General features: G+C 39.7%; 1 long non-coding RNA gene across 1 annotated transcript; it reads left to right on the top strand.

Annotated features, from left to right (window-relative positions):
• Positions 1-834: 834 nt before the first annotated feature.
• On the top strand, positions 835-8,776 carry LOC133655100 (uncharacterized). Its single transcript, XR_009826950.1, has 3 exons — positions 835-1,040; positions 1,284-1,394; positions 7,990-8,776. It is a non-coding gene; the product is annotated as an uncharacterized LOC133655100 (long non-coding RNA).
• Positions 8,777-20,082: the final 11,306 nt, after the last annotated feature.

The raw sequence follows: 20,082 nt of genomic DNA, 5'->3' as shown, positions 1-20,082 counted from the left end.
ATATATATATATGTGTATATATACATATATATGTGTGTGTATATATACATATATATATATATATATATACATATACATATATGTATATATATACATATATGTATATATATATATATATATATATATATATATATATATATATATATATATATATATATATATATATATATATATATATGTATATATATATATATATATAATATAAATTGGCAACTTTTATATCGTACTTTTTTTTGTAATATATATTTTCTGTTTTATTGTGAAAAGCAGCCTTGTGCTTCCTGTTTGTGCCTCACAACATAACAGAACACCTAATTAGTGTTAATGTGACCTTCTAATTGGCTTAATGGGTTACAATTATCAATCAGATCTTGGAGGATAATTAAGAGTACAAAAGCCCTTAAATCGATATATTTGTTAATAACATTTAAAGTGATTTAGGTTGCCCTTTTTGTCTTTTTTTTATTTTTTATTTTTCGTGATGATTATTATTTATTATTATTTAATACTTTATCTGTATTTGCTTTTGTTTTCTTTCCTTGACATGTTCCGCTGATGTTGAAAGTGCCTTAACTTGTGTGTGCATTATAAATGTACGTTTGATGTTAAATTAAAAAAAATAAAAATGTTAATGTGACCAGTTGCCGTGCGTGTGTGTGCGCGTGTGTGTGTGCGTGTGTGTGTGTTTGTTTGTTTTTTAGCCAATCAGCTGCTAGCTTACTATCACGTGTCTGTCTCACTTCCTGCCAGCCAGCGGTGTCTCATCATGGTCATTAGCTTAATGACACGACGTCACTTTAAAGGTAACACTTTTAACATATATTTTCTACCGCTTGTCCCTTTTGGGGGTCGCAGGGGGGTGCTGGAGCCTATCTCAGCTGCCTTCGGGCGGAAGGCGGGATGTAATTATTGTTTCAAAGGTTATATTTCGATAAAAGCGCAGAAAGTTAATGGTAAAGTTTGCTGGCATGGAGCCTAACAAAGATGGCTGACAAATCAGATGAACAGAAGAAATGTTAGGAGTAAAGAAATGCGTGGAGGTAATGATAACCATGATGCAGTTATTTGAGGAATGATTAATGACAGCAAGGATAAAAAGAGGACAGTTTATACTCTTGTTTTAATGCTCATTCTCGTCAATTAATGCTTTGCTCTACCCTTTACTTCATGATATAGACTCCCTTTTTATCCCTGATGGGAAACATCAATAATGTTAGAAATGAATGACAACTCCAAAAAGGCTCCATTAATGCAATGAATGTGCTTTTTTTTCTTCCATGCAGTTCAATAAAGTGGTGTGCTGGAGCAAATCAAGTTTTCAAGAAGTGGGTCATCCTCCTGGCAGGAAAGAAAATCTATTCTAGAAGCACCTTCCATTTCCTTAGGGATGTGAGGTGAGAAGGGTCATGGGAATCTTGGCACAACTTTTTTTTTTTTTTCTCTCTCTCGTTTGTTTGGGACACTTGCTGCATAACCGATGAGTCCACGCTGCTCCAGTCTACACTTATTTTTATAATAGCAATAATCACCCAGCACTAGAGTGAGTTTACAGGAAAAGAGCATTGTTTTATTTGCACGAAGAAAACAAGTATATACAGTTTTGGCGCTAGGAATTTTCAAAATGGGGTGCAAGGGACCCCATCAAGTCATAAAAATGGGGTCCCAGTGTTTTGGAAAAAGGACGTCATAAACGTTACTTAATTCATTAAAAAAATTATACAAAATAAAACAAATGTTATGTAAATGTGTAGGAGCCATTTAAGGCATCTTTATTTTTGTGTTGGAATTACTTTCTTTTGTCACTAGGTGGCGGGCATTTTGGTTGAGCAGGGCAGGGGGGAAGGCATATGTAGGAGCACAGGTGAGCCAAACGAGGAAGGACTCAGGTGTGGGAGCACAAACCGTTCTTACCAGCAGCAGACAGCAGCAAACCACAGCAGACAACAGCAACAGGCAGGAGAACATATAACACAATATCACTGCAATAATCCTTGGTATGTTTCATTCACCCTGCAAATTCGTTAATAAATATGCATAAACTGGATTTTCGACTGGACCTCACTTCATATACAATGTTTGCTACGGCGTAGGATCACTCCCTCAAACCTGTTGAGTAATGACAATAAAATGCAACATTTGAAGGTGAAGATTGCCATTACAAAATGTATTCAGTTATTAACATTCATTCGCTTTCTTCTTTCTTTCATGGATCTAAACTTTACCGCTGCCGGTAGTTTTTTCTATATTTTTATTTAATAAGTTGTAGGTGTATTTATTTCAGGGGACACATTTTATGGCAGCACAAAAACATGCTGAAATATTATTATTAGTTACAAAGATGGGAAGGGCTGTTGGTATTTCCAGGAAATGTGCTGGTTTTGCTGATCCGCCTCTTCTTTGTCAAATTGTTAAGAGTTTAGTCTTGTGTCATATTGACTATTGTTCTACAGTCTGGGCGTCTGCTGCAAGTGGTGAGATCAGTAAGCTCCAGATTGTCCAGAATAGGGCAGCAAGGCTGGTTCTTGGTTGTTCACTAAGAACAAATGTGAATCAAATGCATGCTTCTCTTTCCTGGCTAACAGTGCAGAACAGGGGCCGTACTTATCAAGCTTCTTAGAATTACTCCTAAGAAGTCTGCTAAGAGTTGACTTAAGAGTAAATAAATTCTTCGCTGAAAGCTGCACTTAAAAGTTAGTTATCAAGCGTCTTACTCACACTTTCAGCGAAGTGTAGGACTGAATCTTAAGTGTCACACTCAGAGCTGAATTACGACATTACTATGTGCCGTAAACGGAATTTTAGGTGACGTCATTTCTGTGTCCATAGAAATGACCAATCACGGAAGGGAATCCGTTGTCTAAGAATAAAGAAATATCTTGTAAATATTTAAGTGGACAATGGGAGTGTATATTTTGACAATAAACTACAAAATAATACAAAACAAACTAGTCCCCGTCGGCACTCACGCTACCGCTCCCTCTCTTCTCTCGCCCACACACTCACTGACGTCACTCACCTCACGGCCACACACATACGCTACTGTCATAACATTTTCTTTCCAATTCATTAATTAGGCAACTAATTTGAAACTGGTGTGGGTGGCTCTATATATACTAGCCCACTGCAGACACATGCAGAAATCAACAAGGACGAAAAGTATTAAATCTGTGACAAAAATAATATCCGCTCTGTCTATACGATACCGTTTGATCAGCTGCTCGTCATCAAAAAAAAAAAAACATTGTTCCGTTCCCTGAACGTTCGCGCACGTCTCTCTCGCCTCAGTGCCATCCCCTGCTGGCAACTCCTAACCACTTAAGACACCTCTGAAGGTCTCTTAAATATCGTGGAGAGTAGGAGTGATTTTTAGACTTAAGAACGTTGATAAAAAGCTTTTATTCTTAAGTTTGAGAGTAGGACTAAATTTCGCAAATTCTCAGGACTTAAGTGTAAAATGGCACTCTAAGAAGCTTGATAAGTACGGCCCCAGGTTGTTGGCTAATACTCTTATATTGTTCAAATCAGTAACCGGTAGTAAAACTCCTGCTTTTCTCATGGCCCAAATAGTTCACAGTAGCACTATACATAATCACAATACCAGGGCATCCAGTGAGGGGCATTTTGTACTCCCTCGTCCCAGGAAGAATGCTTTGCGGAAATCTTTTATTTATAGATCTTTATCGCTCTGGAATAACCTGCCTCGAATTCTCACCAGCATTGAAAGTAAACAGGTTTTTAAAAAGAGAGTAATATTTTATCTGAGTTTTTAAATTAGTTTGCTCATTGATGATTTGTTTGGTTTTATATTGTGTAGTTATATTTATATGGTAATTATTATTCTGTGACTGTAAATTGTTTGCTTGTTTTTTTATTGATGCTTTTATTTTTTTCTGTTGTGTAGTTATAATTATATGCTTTTACTTGTAATTGTATTGAATTGTGGACCCCAGGAAGACTAGTGGGTTGTTGAGGCAATCAGCTAATGGGGATCCTTAATAAAAATCAAATAAAAAAAAGCAATTATGTATCCCCTACTAACTTTTCTGTTATTAATTAAATAAGTCCAAATTCACAAGTTTTGTACAGTGCCAAGTCTGTACATATAATCCGCAGGATGTTAGTACATAGCTTGAGGAAAATAAACGTAAGTGGGACACATTTTCTGGCATAAAATATGTGGGTTTTTTTTAACATGGAATGTAGTCTATCCTGTCGTGTTGGTTACCATTATATTGGTGTTATTTTTTAATCTATCAGAAGATTAAATAAATAATAAACCAAATTACAGGATGTTATTAATGTAATTTCCATTAAATAGGTAGGTATGACACCGTATACAATAGAGAAACTTGTGCAGCGATGTGAATACAAATACAACACGTAATGCACAGATGATCAAAAGCCATACTTGCCAACCCTCCCGAATTTTCCGGGAGACTCCCGAAATTCAGTGCCTCTCCCGAAAACCTCCCGGGACAAATATTCTCCCGATTTTCAGCCGGAGCTGGAGGCCACGCCCCCTCCAGCTCCATGCAGACCGGAGTGACGTGTCGACAGCCTGTTTTCACGTCCGCTTTCCCACAATATAAACAGCGTGCCTGCCCAATCACGTTATAACATCTACGGCTTTTAGAGAGTGCAGTGCACAACTGCGCACACAAGGAGACGAAGCAGAAGAACGAGGAAGATACAGCCATGGCGACGACGAGTAAGATGAAGAAATACGCTTGTAAGTTCCAAGCCGCAGCTGCGATTGGACCTGGATAGCTTCCGGGAAGAAGTAGTGGACTACCAAGTGCTTGGCAGTGAAGATCTTCCTCAGGAAGCAAGGATTGACCGGTTTTGGGCCATGCTAGGGAGAGATGGAAGATTCCAGACTCTAGTGCAGGGGTCGGCAACCTTTACCACTCAAAGAGCCATTTTGGCAAGTTTCACAAATTAAAGAAAATAATGGGAGTCACAAAAAAAATGTTATTTAAAATGAAAAACACCGCATACAAAGCTTAAATTGCTTTGTGCTATGTTAACTAGGGGTCTCAGACACACGCACCGGCACGCACTTTAATATGGAAATTTGATATTAGTGCGGCCCGCGAGTCTTGAATGAATGGCGCTTGATAGCGTCATACTTACCAACCCTCTCATTATTTCCGGGAGACTCCCGAATATCAGGGCGTGATGGCACTGCTTTTGGTGCCCTCTACAGCCTGCCCAAACAGTGTACCTGCTAAACCACATGTAGAATGCAGCTTCAGCTTGCTCACGTAAGTTACAGCAAGGCGTACTAGGTCAGCAGCCACACAGCTTACACTGACGGTAGCCGTATAAAACAACTTTAACATTGTTACGTTACAAATATACGCCACACTTTGAACCCACACCAAAAAAGAATGACAAACACATTTCTGGAGAACATCTGCACTGTAACACAACATAAACACAACACAACAAATACCCAGAATCCCATGCAGCACTAACTCTTCCGCTCAACCGACGCACGGGGGGGGGGGGGGGGGTTGGTGGTAGCGGGGGTGTATAATCTAGACCGGAAGAGTTAGGGCTGCATGGGATTCTGGGTATTGGTTGTGTTGTGTTTATGTTGTGTTACGGTGGGATGTTCTCCAGAAATGTGTTTTTCATTCTTTTTTGGTGTGGGTTCACAGTGTGGCGCATATTTGTAACGTAACAGTGTTAAAGTTGTTTTATACGGCAACCGTCAGTGTAAGCTGTGTGGCTGATGAGTAAGTATGCTTTGCTGTCTCCCACGTGTGCAAGTAAAAGCTACATACAACATGTGGCCGGGCTGGCACGCTGTTTGTAAATGCTATAGAGAACAATTACTGCAGTGCAATTAGGGCACGCCCTTAATTTAGTAATTAGAGTGTAAATAGGATTATATTTGCCCTGGAAGTTATCTAGGAGAGGCACTGAGATCCATAAGTCTCCTGGGAAAATCGGGGGGGTCAGCAAGTATGCAGCTGAGCCGCATCAGAGTGGTCAAAGAGCCGCATGCGGCTCCGGAGCCGCGGGTTGCCGACCCCTGCTCTAGTGCATTTGATAAAAGCACTTTTGTGCGTGCCACACAGCAATGTATCATCAGAGAGGGTGTTCAGCATGGTTTGAAAAATAGTGACAGAATAGAACAAGGATGGACAATTCAACCCTTAACTCAACAATGAGTTATATATATATATATATATATATATATATATATATATATATATATATATATATATATATATATATATATATATATATATAGCTAGAATTCACTGAAAGTCAAGTCTCTCTCTCTGTGTATATGTATGTGTATTTTTTTTTTAAATCTGGTTTTCTCAACTTCTTTTTCCTTACTATATTCTAACATTCTGATTTGTTTCTGTTTGACTTTTAGCATTAAAAATCAGATTTGATCTTATATTACAACTTATTTTTTGATATATGACATTCTTGCAACATTGGAACAGTTTCATAATACGTTTACCATTTTTGGTTGCCATGTTGAGTGGAAGTTGAGGAGCGATCATGTGACTGAGAACGATGAATATTAGAAAGCGGCATGCCTGCCCTTGCTGTCATCATGACAACCCAAACAAACAGACATGATGAGTGTTCTCCAAGAGCAAGTCATCATTTGAAGAGTACTCGGTTACCACGGCAACAGGCACTGTTTGCTGCAGCAAGGGCCACCATGGGAAATTGATGATTAGATGTTGTGTTGGCGTTTTGCTCAAATGAGATATTGATGTGAACAACGCCTGATTGGCGGATTAATTTTGCATTCATCGGAATAATAATAACATTGTGATGACTTGTTTGATTTACTGATATCATTAATTACTGTACTGCTTTTTTAGAGGAAATCATGTGTTGCCTTAATTTACCTAATGATTAGCCGCCCTCCCCAATAATTAAAAACAAAACACACACATTTAATTTGACGAGAAAATATAGATAATAAAGGACCTTTTATTGTCATACCAGCAGACCGGAGACACATGAGATGGGATATTAATTATTGTAATATTTTAACTACAACTTTCATCAGCATTTTTACGTACTTAGAATACGTAATTTTCAAGGAGACTTTAAAAATGAGACTTTGTTTTTGGAACATTTTGATTAGTTTGATGTCAAAGTGGGAATTATTCATGTAATCTCATGAAAAAAATAAAATGTCTGTAAAATTGCGACTTTTTTCTTTCACGTAAAAATCTATGCTTTTCTCCCCCAAGGAAAACTTGATTCTTGTAAAACGCCCATTCAGACATTTTTCACATAATATTCAGACTTTTGTCTGGAACAAAATACTTGAATGCTTTTTATGATGGTCTTTTTATTGTTTCCCCACATTATTACTTTCCCCCCAAATTGCAAATGTAGTCTTCATATTTTTCACTACATTGTGTAACAATGCAACTTTCTTGACATAAGATTAATTTTAATCTAATTTTCGGACAAATCACACAGCACAACTTTTCTCTCATAAGTCTTATTGTGTTTTTTGTTCATAATTGCGAAACACTCAAGTCATTTTACTTACATTTTTGTGTAAAAATACAAAAAAATATGTTTTAATTTTTTATCTATAAGAGTTGGGAAAGAACAAGGTCAGGAAAACTAAAGGTGCAGATGGCAATCAGTTAATGTGGACCAGCTAACTGGTGTGGTCCAGAACATTTTTAACCTGCGCATCAGCCTGGATAAAGTCCCCACCCTTTGGAAGACCTCCTGTGTGGTTCCAATCCTAAAATGTCTTATCCCAAGGAGCTAAACCACTTCAGACTTGTTGCACTGACCTCCCACCTCATGAAGACCACGGAGAGGATTATTCCTAGCCACCTTTAGCCGCAGACGACGTCAGCAATGGACCATTTGCAGTTTGCTTACACTTGGACGGAAAGCATACCTGCTGCATCGAGCTGGAAGTGCAGTTTTTTTTCATGTTTTTTTAACTTCTCCAGCGCTTTGAACACCATCTCGTTCCAGGCTACTCAGGGAATGCTGCTACGAGTGAAACTGGAAGAGGCGGCAGTGGACCATCACCTTGCTGCGTAAATCAGCTACATTATCGACCGATCGAAGTACGTGAGGCTGCGTGACTGTTCTTCAGATGTGCTCCTACACTACCTGTTCATGCTCCTCAGACTTCAGGCACCACTCCAATCTGCAGAAGTTTTTGGACGACTCTGCAGCGGTGGGATGTGTCTGAGGTGAGCAAACAAGAATACAGAGAAATCATCTCTGGCTTTGTCGGCGTTTGTGTATGTAATCACTTGCACTTGAACACAAGCTTGTGATTGATTTCCGGAGATCCGCTCCACCCCTTACCGGTGAACTTCCAGGGATCAGACACAGAAAACAGTGGACTTATTTCGGGTGTTCACCTCATCAATAAACTGGACTGCACCACAACTCAAAGGGCCAAAGGAGGAGACTTCTGCGGTGTTCTATGCAATTGTTTGCTGGAATGGGGGCAGCTCTCTTAATGAACTGATTAAGAGAGCTGACTCCATCCTAGGCTGCCCACTAGACTGCATCGAGGAGGTAGCTGACAGAATGATGTTGAAATCCAATTTATACTGTAATGACCAGCTGGTGTTAATGTTTTATGTCCAAGTGGCTTGGATTTGATGTCTGTTTTTCCTATGTTTGCAAACAGGCGAAGAATAAGGAAGTGTTTTGTCTCCGGGGAAGCGCGGAGACGAAAGTGTTTTCACGGGAGGTAAAACCTCTTGGAATTGTGCCGTTATCATAAGATTGGTAATAAAAAAAGTTAAAAATAGTGTCGGACTTTGTGTGATTTCTTCTGAGGACTAAAATACATTATATTACTTTAATTTAAAAAAAAAAAAAAAAAAAACTTTTCTTCAAGGTGTGACGGCAATAAAAATGCTGTGGCTGCGCGCCACATTCAATTACATTAAGGGGAAACCCAGACTAAGAATGTTGAATTCCCACAAACAATTGTAACCTCTTCACATCTTAATATGACATTTTTCAGGAAAACCCTTAACAAATAATTCCTTGCACTTTTCCATATTGTAACTTTATTTCTCTAAGAAGTGCATCTTAAGTCTTAACCGATGCACAATATGAATTTTTTTTAAATTTAGGATTACAAGATTTTATTGGTGTAACATTTTCTCTCTGTGTTGGAATGTCATCTTCGTGCTATTTCAGACCGTGACGAACTCAACAGGAAGCTCGTTAAGCGCTGCCCTCAGGAGGTCAACATGATGGTGACCCCTGCAAGTGTTCATCATGACTTTTATGTGCAGGTTAACCCGCACGCGCGCACACACAATCAATAGCTGACAGTGGCTCATAACAACCTTTCAATATGAGCAAATAAAGTGTGGTGCTCAAGGACGCACATGAACATCACCTCTTGTAATCAATGCTAATATATCACAGTACACACACACAATATGATTCTTAACCTTCTAAATATAAGCTGACAAGCACAAATGTTACAAACACAAGAGTGCAAGCGGCCATTTTTCCTCTGTAGTTGTGATTGATGAGCATATTGATGCTCCATATGCTGCTCTATTGATTACAGTCTGCATTTTCTGTGTTTTGCATCAGTGTCCATGAATGTGTGGCGCGCGTGTGCACACGCGACCTTTTGTCAAAGATTAGCATGCAGACGTGATCGGAATAATCTCAGTGCTGTCAATCACGTGTTGCACGTCAAGCAGGCGCCAACAGACTTCTTGATGACAATGCTGCTTTTTATTTTATTTGTTATTATTGGCAGCTATCCTTGATATTTCTTATTAACATAGTTGTTATTAATATTACTATTAATGATCATATGTATTAAAAACAAAACATGTTGGGAAAAAAAAATACTATTAAAATGTGATAAAGCCACCAAAAATATTTTGAAGATGTCTTTATATATTCTAAATATAAAAAATAAATAAATGAAAAATGATGCTGGTTTATGCAACTTTTCTCTCTAAAAATTCAAATAAATGAGTATTTTGTTTTTTAAGAAAGCGTTATTGTATGAGCAATTTTTAAAATCAAAACTCAATCTTTTTACATTGAAAGTATAATGACAATAATGCTCACAAAAAGAATGAAATATAAAAATACCAATATTACATTAAAAAGCTGTATCATGCTAAAGTTTGGAGACATCTTATTAAATGAAAAAAAGTGTCTCCAAGCTTTTGACGAATGCTGCATGTACAAGAACTATGAAATTATTTGGAATATTAATGACCTTTTTAAAAATAATTTTAGGTCTTGGGGTGAAACGGCTGTTCCCCAAATGGACTATGTTCGTTCAGGAGGACAATCAGCCATGTTGATCGTGATGTGCACCTCGATCAGCGGCCTTTGAACACTTCCTGTCTCCGAGGTGAGCATTAGTGCAAATCTCTCCAACTATAGTTCTACTTTTTATAAATATTAATATTACTGTGTATGCTATAGCTATAGAGGGCCTTTCTGATGACATTGTTATTCTCATGTGTCACAAATTGAAAATGTATTTGCATTTATTACGGCGATATCTTGAATGTCCTTCCAGCTACTCTATGTAAGTGGGCATGTGCGTGTGCATCTATATAAGACAATGTTTAGCCTGTCGTTGCCATTATGAGCATGCATGTGCTTGTTACATAATGAATACACAATCCTTAAGTCACATTAAAGCTTTATTATTCAAGGTCTGAGCCCCCAGTGGAGCTCTATATTGCAGTGTGTTGCTTCCGAGCTCCCAGGGTGCTAATATTTGTTGTAGCTGTCACGGGTGAGGAGGATTAGGGGGTGGGGGGGACTTTTTAATGGACGGTGGCACACGTTCAAGTCTACTACCTGTTAGCGTAGAAAGCTAGCGTCACTCATTCTGATGTGTAGGAACAACAATAGCATTGTGTGTCGTCATGGCAACTTGGAAGACAACCTGCCTAGTAGAGTGTTGTCAAAAATGCGGAAACAGTAAACGTGCACCAACCGGCTGTAAAAAAGAGATGTCTGTTGTAGTTATATTTTATGTTTTTGCTTTGCCTGTTTAGCGATTTCATGCTGCTTGTCAACACATCCAGCTAGACCAGGGGTCGGCAACCCGCGGCTCCGGAGCCGCATGCGGCTCCTTGACCACTCTGATGCGGCTCAGCTACATGTATGCCGACCCCCTCGATTTTCCCAGGAGACTTATGGACGTCAGTGTCTCTCATAGACTACTCCCAGGGAAAAATAATCCTATTAACACTCTAATTACTATATAAAGGGTGTGCCCTAATTGCACTGCAGTAATTGTCCTCTATAGCATTTACTTACAGCATGCCAGGCCAGCCACATGTTGTATGTTGTTATTACTTGCTCATACAGGAGACAGCAAAGCATAGTTACTCATCAGCCACACAGCTTACACTGACGGTAGCCGTATCAAACAACTTCAACATTGTTACGTTACAAATATGTGCCACACTGTGAACCCACACCAAAAAAGAATGAAAAACACATTTCTGGAGAACATCCCACTGTAACACAACATAAACACAACACAACCATTACCCAGAATCCCATGCAGTCCTAACTCTTCCGGTCTACATTATACACCCCGCTACCACCAAATCCCCCCACACATCAAACCCCCCCCCCCTCTTCGTGGTTGGTTGAGCGGAAGAGTTAGGGCTGCATGGGATTCTGGGTATTGGTACCGTCAGTGTAAGATGTGTGGCTGCTGAGTTAGTAGCCTTGCTGTCTCTTACGTGAGCAAGCTAAAGCTGCATTCCACTTGTGGTCGAGCAGGTACACTGATTGGGCAGACTGTAGAGGGCGCCAAATGCAGTGTCATCACGCTCTGATATTCGGGAGTCTCCCGGGAAAAATGAGAGGGTTGGCAAGTGTGACGCAAGCGACATTCATCCAAAACTCGTGGGCTGCACTTACATCCAATTCCCACATTAAAGTGCGTGCCGGTGCGTGTGTCTGAGACCCCTGGTTAACATAGCACAAAGCATGTAAACTTTGTATGCGGTGTTTTTCATTTTAAATTTTAAAAACATTTTTGTGGCTCCCATTACTTTCTTTAATGTGTGAAACTTGCCAAAATGGCTCTTTGAGTGGTAAAGGTTGCCGACCCCTGAGCTAGACAAATTTGCCTAGAAACAAGTGGGAGTATTTTACCACCACACACACACGCACGCACGCACGCACGCACTTCGGGCAGAGGGCTCCACTGCCCCACACTACAGGGAAAGGATAACGAGAGTCAAGTAAGAGTTTTGGATTAAGAGCCCAATATATTTGTATGCATTTAATTTGTCAGTTTTGAAATTGTTGTAAAAACATGTTATTTTGACTTATTTTTGCTTTATTTTATTGTATATAATTATGAATATAGATTTTTGGAAGGAAATACCTAGTCCTCCATTATGTTAAATACATAGCTTAAAGGTTTACTGAAATGAATTTTTTTTATTTAAACGGGAATAGCAGATCCATTCTGTGTCTCATACTTGATCATTTTGCGATATTGCCATATTTTTGCTGAAAGGATTTAGTATAGAACAAAGTCGATAAAGTTCGCAACTTTTGGTCTCTGATAAAAAAAAGCCTTGCCCCTACCGGAAGTAGCGTGACGTCACAAGAGCTGGCTGCTGAGTCTTTCCTATTGTTTTCAATGATGGCCGCCAGAAGTGAGAGCGATTCCGACCGAGATAGCGACGATTTCCCCATTAATTTGAGCGAGGATGAAAGATTTTTGGTTGAGGAAAGTGCAAGTGAAGAACTAGTGGGGATTGGAAGCGATTCAGAAGCTGTGAGAGGGATAGAGCCATACCGCTTTGACCCCAAGCTGACGAAGACTGTCAGGAGGACGCTGCTGCTATTGATGCTGGAGGAGCACACGACATAGATCGCCTTCAGAATACAGAATGGTAAAATGTTATTTATTTATAGACTAGTTTTAGCTTGTGGCCTAGTCTTGCACTGTTACAAATTACACCCCAGGCCTATCTATAGACCAAGTATCTATCATTGACACAATGCTGGAGTAGCACACGACATAGATCGCCTTCAGAATACAGAATGGTAAAATGTTATTTATTTATAGACTAGTTTTAGCTTGTGGCCTAGTCTTGCACTGTGTTACAAATTACACCCCAGGCCTATCTATAGACTAAGTATCTATCATTGACACAATGTCAAACCTAATTAATTACCCATTATTTCTATGGGCCACAGCTCCATATACCGGCAATACTAAAAATATGCATGTAGATAAATAAGATCCACAACAAGACAATGATAATATTAATTATTCCACATGTTTGCAGATTGCAGGTGTCCATAATAACAATTGATTTACAAATATTATGAATATTTCTATTTCCAGGTGTACATGTCACAACTGTGTGAACATGGAGACAGTGGCTGAGTGTGTCTGCTGTCGTGAGCTAGATGCAGTGGCCAGAACGATGGATGAGGAGAGGGTGGAGACGTGCATCATAGACCACCCTGGCTTTCCATCAGTGTGTCTGGATGAATGGGTGCTGCAGACAGCGTATTACGCCTACGAACAGCAATATGGCGTGCTGCAGCAACAGCAAAATGAGTGAGGCACTAATAAGTTTAAATAATTCTATCAACCTTTGAAAGATAAGTCAGAATGAGCACTTTCTTATCTTATTCTTATTCTGTGAAATGTACTGTGCTACAATGTACATGACATTATATATCATAGAAGTATTACATACATAAAACCGTAGATGTCAACAATATTTACAATTTACTGCAACAGTAAATGACAAATGAATAGAATGCATGACAATGTCTTTTGCATCTCAGAGAACAGTGAGTCACTGTGTATCCATGTCCGGATAATAACAGCTGCCATCATTTGCTAACAACTATTTTGTACTTGCAGGCGGAGACGACACACAGCCTATCGACAGTTTGTCCGCTTCTGCTGGGGATATCTGGGAAAGGAGATAAGGGTGGTACTACCAGCTTGTGTAGTACATAAGATTAGGAAAACATTCCCATCGATGGACTACACGGAGTTCCAAGATGTGCAGTGACTGCAACACAATCCACATGGCCACTGTACTTAATCAATAAAAGAAATCAATCAATGTTTATTTATACAGCCCTAAATCACAAGTGTCTCAAAGGGCTGCACAAGCCACAACGACATCCTCGGTACAGAGCCCACATACGGGCAAGGAAAAACTCACCCCAGTGGGATGTCGGTGAATGACTATGAGAAACCTTGGAGAGGACCGCATATGTGGGTAACCCCCCCCCCCCCCCTCTAGGGGAGACCGAAAGCAATGTATGTCGAGTGGGTCTGACATAATATTGTGAAAGTCCAGTCCTTAGTGGATCTAACATAATAGTAAGAGTCCAGTCCATAGTGGGGCCAGCAGGAGGCCATCCCGAGCGGAGACGGGTCAGCAGCGCAGAGATGTCCCCAACCGATGCACAGGCGAGCGGTCCAACCGACTCTGGACAGCCAGCACTTCATCCATGGTCACCGGAATAACCCCTCCACAAGGGGGAGAGGGTGTGGGGTGGGGGGCAGAGGAGAAAAGAAAAGAAACGGCAGATCAACTGGTCTAAAAATGGGGGTCTATTCAAAGGCTAGAGTATACAAATGAGTTTTAAGATGGGACTTAAATGCTTCTACTGAGGTAGCATCTCTAACTGTTACTGGGAGGGCAGTTAACACTTACCGAAGCGACTCCTGTGCTTGGCGATGGCTTCCTCCTTGTCTGGCTTCTCCAGTTCATCGCAGAGGAAGGGAGGCACATCCACAGTGACGCTGACTGGTGTTCTCTGGTCAGGGGTCTGTCTGCAGCCAGCAACAACCTCCCTGATCAAGTCATCTACATAGCCTGCAAAATACAATTGTACATGTTCCTGCTCACAACATAATATACTCATGGAGAGTGAAACTTGACAGTATTATTATCATGATACAAAGTGTCAAGTGTTTACATGTTTTGTGTCCTCTACACTTACGGTATGTTGGCTCTGTCGCGATTTTCTTGACCACATGGCCCCCTGCTTTATACTTCGGGTAGCGTACTGCATAGCGCTCAGCACCCGCTTGTGTAGTGGCTATAGGGCGGCTCGAGTTTTCATTCCAGTGCAGCCCAGCAAGCAGGTTCCTAGGTGTGGTAACAGAATAATGTAATAATTAATACTAAGGTATGGCACACACTAGTGACACTTAGATTAGTGTGGAAACATACCTGCACAGCATTCCGATGTATGAGAAGACATACATTTTCGGTGCGAACTGTATAAGATAAAAGACACTTTATTCAGTCATGCGTCCATACAATGTGTGTGTAAATGTATAAATAGTTTGTAAATTTGAATACAAATGTTTGTGTATTAAACTGTTTATAGTCAGCTATTAAAGCTTGATCTCCTGCAATAATGAAGCTGTTTTGTTTTTAATTTTAACACCACGCCAGAATTGTTTGCAATCTTTCTCACCAAGATGCCTAGCCACTATGTTGGACCTCTAACTGCCTAGCCACTATGTTGGACCTCTAACATTCTCTTGCTTACACTGACTGTATCAAGGCTACATTTAGTATGCTCTAGTATTTTGCTCCCTGGCCACCAAAGTCCTAGTGGCAGGTGGTAACCACCGACGCCACCTACAGGCGATCAGCCTAATTCTCACCTGTATAATAAGGCAATGGAACGCCTCCACCTTGGAAGTCTGGTGTTCACCCGACAGCATGGCGATATCTTTCAGCAGGGACTTGTTGTTGACCACCTCCTCCAGTTTCACTGCTGAGCGTGAACCTAAACATAAATTTAAAATAGAACAATGTTTCAACAAAAATGTTCCAGTCAACTTAAACTGGTTATTTACTTACAAGTTTATCTGAATTTTTTGACTTTCAAAAGATGTGCAGGAAAATACTGCTAGTCCCTCACTGCTTTCGGGCAACTTATTTGCCTACTCACTTTGTTTGAGCCATTTCTTTTGCCGTTGCACTTGTCCATGAGTACAAATTGGGAAGAGGTCGCCATGGTCCTTGTGGATGTTCTGAATGTGTCACTCCACAGACTTCCACTTGGCAACCAGAAGTTCCCCCTCTCCAGGCGGTGTAGACACTGCTGCCCAGTAGAGGTGGTTGATTATACTTTGCACCCAGGGCTTCAGGTCTTCACAGTCCTTATGCTTGTAGATGGCCTTCAGTTTCTTTCCGATGGCTACAAACAGAAAAATGCAGACATTTGTGGATTAAATACAATATGGCATTCATCTGATCACTAATATGTACACACTACTTCACAACTTGTCATGCATACAAATAATCCAACTAACATTTTGCAACATGCCAGATGTCATAGCAGTGCCGTGTATTGGGCATGTTTTCGCGAATCCATTTAGCGATCTGTCTGTCGGTCTGTCACCAGCACCCCGACATCCAGGTCCCAGCTGATCAACAGCTCCACCATCCTCTTCAGTCCTTCCATCTCCATATGGTAGCTGCCAAGACATTCATTGCTCTGAAATATATATAACAGAAAAGGAATGAGCAAAGAAAAAAATGAAAAAGGGGCTTAGTATACATTGAAATGGTTAATGTTATTAGACAAATTTACTAGGATAATTCTGGAAAATCCCTTCTCTGCTTATAATGTTACTAGTGTTTTAGTGAGATTATATGGTCGTACCTGTACAACCTGAAGTCCGAGAACCACATTGGCCACAAGCTCCATTGTGGTGTAGGTACCAAACTTGGCACTGTGTCCCGGACTGTCTGCTCGCCCATCACCACCAAGGACGAGGGGTCGGACTTCCACCTGCAGCATGGTGAGGTGCGTCCGTTGCTGTTCCTCCCACACCTTTTTGATGGCTGGCTGCAGGATGAGCTCCTGGTGGTTGAAAAATGTCCTCTTCACATACGTGACCACTCCGATGCTGTTCAGCACTTGCAACACCTTGCCAGAAGATGCGCCAGCGAAGAGGATGCCAGCAGATAGCAGGATGTTGCCCGCGGCATAAGGGCCAATGTTTGGCTGGCTGCTCCAACTACTCCTCTGGTCACATGATGCACATTGAAGAGTCATGGTCAGCTGTGTACCGTTTGAATCCCAAGAAGGGCTTATGTCCTGGCTGCCACAGACTGGACAGTGACACCACTTGACGAGACTCTGGAGGCACGACTCAAAGATGATGTACTTCGGTTCCTTGTGGCAGCCCTCTTCACGCATCTGGTGAGTACGTGGGCGATCTGGCGACCCGTCAGATTGACACGGATCCGATGTTGATGACTCACTCGGCACATAGCTGTCATCGGAAGAACCACTAACAAAAGGCGCAGTGGGACTTGATGCTGGTCCTACATCAAACAATGCAGGAGCACCTGGAGTTGCTATGTTAGTCTGCATCTCGGGGCTGTCAGATGGAGCTGCTACACTTGACGATGGGACTTCACTAACCCTGGCCAGCCGAGCTCTAACCCTCCTCGAGGATCTCTGGGGTCACCTGGTGTCCTAGCAATAAAATCAAACACAAGTTGTTTTATATAATCTGTTAAAATTAAACTAGAATCACATACTAATTATTGTCTTTGAATCACCTAATTTATCTGTCTACTCTACTCTGCACAGGCAGCTGTGCAATGTGTATTGTGATGTGCAGAATCATGTTCATCACCGAAATAGACATACCCTTTGATCTATGATGTATTTTCCCTGTTTGGGTGCTCTTGCTACTGGTCATTGCTGTTGGTGTTCTCCCAGTCGGTACCCAGTCCGTCTGGCATCCTTGTTCTCTTGTATTTCCCTGGAAATGGAGAAACAGCTACATGTAATATGGATACCTCATTTACATAAATTATGAATACTTTTGTATTGGGCTTGAACTGTAATCCATTTGAACATTGATTAGGAAAACAAATCGAACCTGATCTTGATCGCCCTCCTCATCAGGCAAATCTAGTGCCATTGCCATTGGTTCATCCACCGCATCCGCCACTGATGCCGTAGTCGTACTGGCCATGATCTGATCTATTGTCTGTAAATGTACAATACTTTATATTATTGTCTATTGTAATCTATTGACAGTATTGACACTATTGACAGTAATGTCAGTAAATGTACGATACTTTATACTGCAGAGGAACTTGACTAGAACTTGAAGCAATAATTATATGTAGACTATTTTATTAATTTATTTCATTGTTCATGGAGTAGACCAGTGGTTCTCAAATGGGGGTACGCGTACCACTGGGGGTACTTGAAGGTATCCCAAGGAGTACGTGAGAATTTTTTTAAATATTCTAAAAATATCAACAATTCAAAAATCCTTTATAAATATATTTATTGAATAATACTTCAACAAAATAAATGTTTAGAATTAAGTTCATGAATCCAGATGGATCTCTATTACAATCCCCAAAGAGGGCACTTTAAGTTGATGATTACTTCTATGTGTAGAAATCTTTATTTATAATTGAATCACTTGTTTATTTTCAACAAGTTTTTTGTTATTTTTATATCTTTTTTTCCAAATAGTTCAAGAAAGACCACTACAAATGAGCAATATTTTGCACTGTTATACAAAATAATAAATCAGAAACTGATGACATAGTGCTGTATTTTACTTTTTTTTCTCTTTTTTTCAAACAAAAATGCTTTGCTCTGATTAGGGGATACTTGAGTTGAAAAAATGTTCACAGGGGGTACATCACTGAAAAAAGGTTGAGAACCACTGGAGTAGTCTATGACTGTGTGTGTGAGTTTTGATTGATTGATTGCATACGTCATATGCAAATGAGTTTTTCGAACGGAAGTGTGGCGGGAATTTTAAAATTGCACTTTATAAGTTAACCCGGCCGTATTGGCATGTGTTGCAATGTTAAGATTTCATCATTGATATATATACTATCAGACTGCGTGGTCGGTAGTAGTGGGTTTCAGTAGGCCTTTAACTGTCCATTGTAAAAATAAAAATAAAAGTTACGTTACATTATATTCGTTATATCATTGTACAACAATGATATAACGAGTGACAATGATGCTTTACACCTTCTACGTCCGCAAACGCTTGGTTGTACAGGACAAGAATAAGTACAACACACCCAGACAAAGCAAAAAACAAACTGAGACAACTCTCAGCGGTGGATCACTCGGCTCGTGCGTCGATGAAGGATGCAGCAAGCTGCGAGAACTAAATAATTCACCTTCAATTATTTATTTAATTGAAGGTGTTCTAGTACACCTTCCATTCAATAAAATCTACATTTTATGAACTATTCGCATGATAAATTACAGCATTATGACGTGTTTTTACATGAGTTTCTTGAGGGAATAAAAACATTTGTATTGTTACAAATATGTAATATTACAACTTTTTTCACGTACTACACATATACACAAATTAAACATTTCTAGTAGAACTCCAACTTTCTTGAGATACTATGATGTCTTTCCGGGAAATTGTGTGACTTTTTTCAAAAATGACCTTTTTTCCCTGAGACAAACTAACATTATTCGTAAAACAATCTCTTTTTAAAATTATTTTTATTCGCTGAAAAAAACGATGAATTTATCCCTAGAACCTCCCAATTTATTTTCTTATAGTAATAAAACCCACATTGGCTGTTTAACATAATATAACAATACATTTTTTTCAGGTATTAATATGTAATGTTCAGCCTTCCTGTGTAAGAAACTACTTTACTTACAGCATTTTTTGAACTTGTTCATGTAATGTGACTTTTTGTGCTAGAAATGTTTTCTCTCTTAATAAAACCCAATACAAAGTCGGACGTTTTGTTACATGATTAAAAAATAATATTACATACAATAGCAGGGAATTTACTGAGCAAGTTTTTTAAAATGTTTTATTGTATTTATTTAATGTTGGATTAGTTTTTATTGATAATACATACAACAAGAAGTCAGTCATTATTAGGGTTGTTCCGATCCGATATTGATATCTGTCTGATATTAGCGAATATCAAGTATTGGATTATATCGACTTGCATCTAAAATCTCCGATACAAGCAGTCCTGCAGCGTATTTACTTATGCTAAGTTGGACAGCCAGTTAACCTATACATGTCCTCCAATGAGCACA

This window comes from Entelurus aequoreus, linkage group LG08, assembly GCF_033978785.1.
Source record: "Entelurus aequoreus isolate RoL-2023_Sb linkage group LG08, RoL_Eaeq_v1.1, whole genome shotgun sequence".
Taxonomy (NCBI): domain Eukaryota; kingdom Metazoa; phylum Chordata; class Actinopteri; order Syngnathiformes; family Syngnathidae; genus Entelurus; species Entelurus aequoreus.
This window is presented reverse-complemented; position numbering and strand designations above follow the sequence as displayed.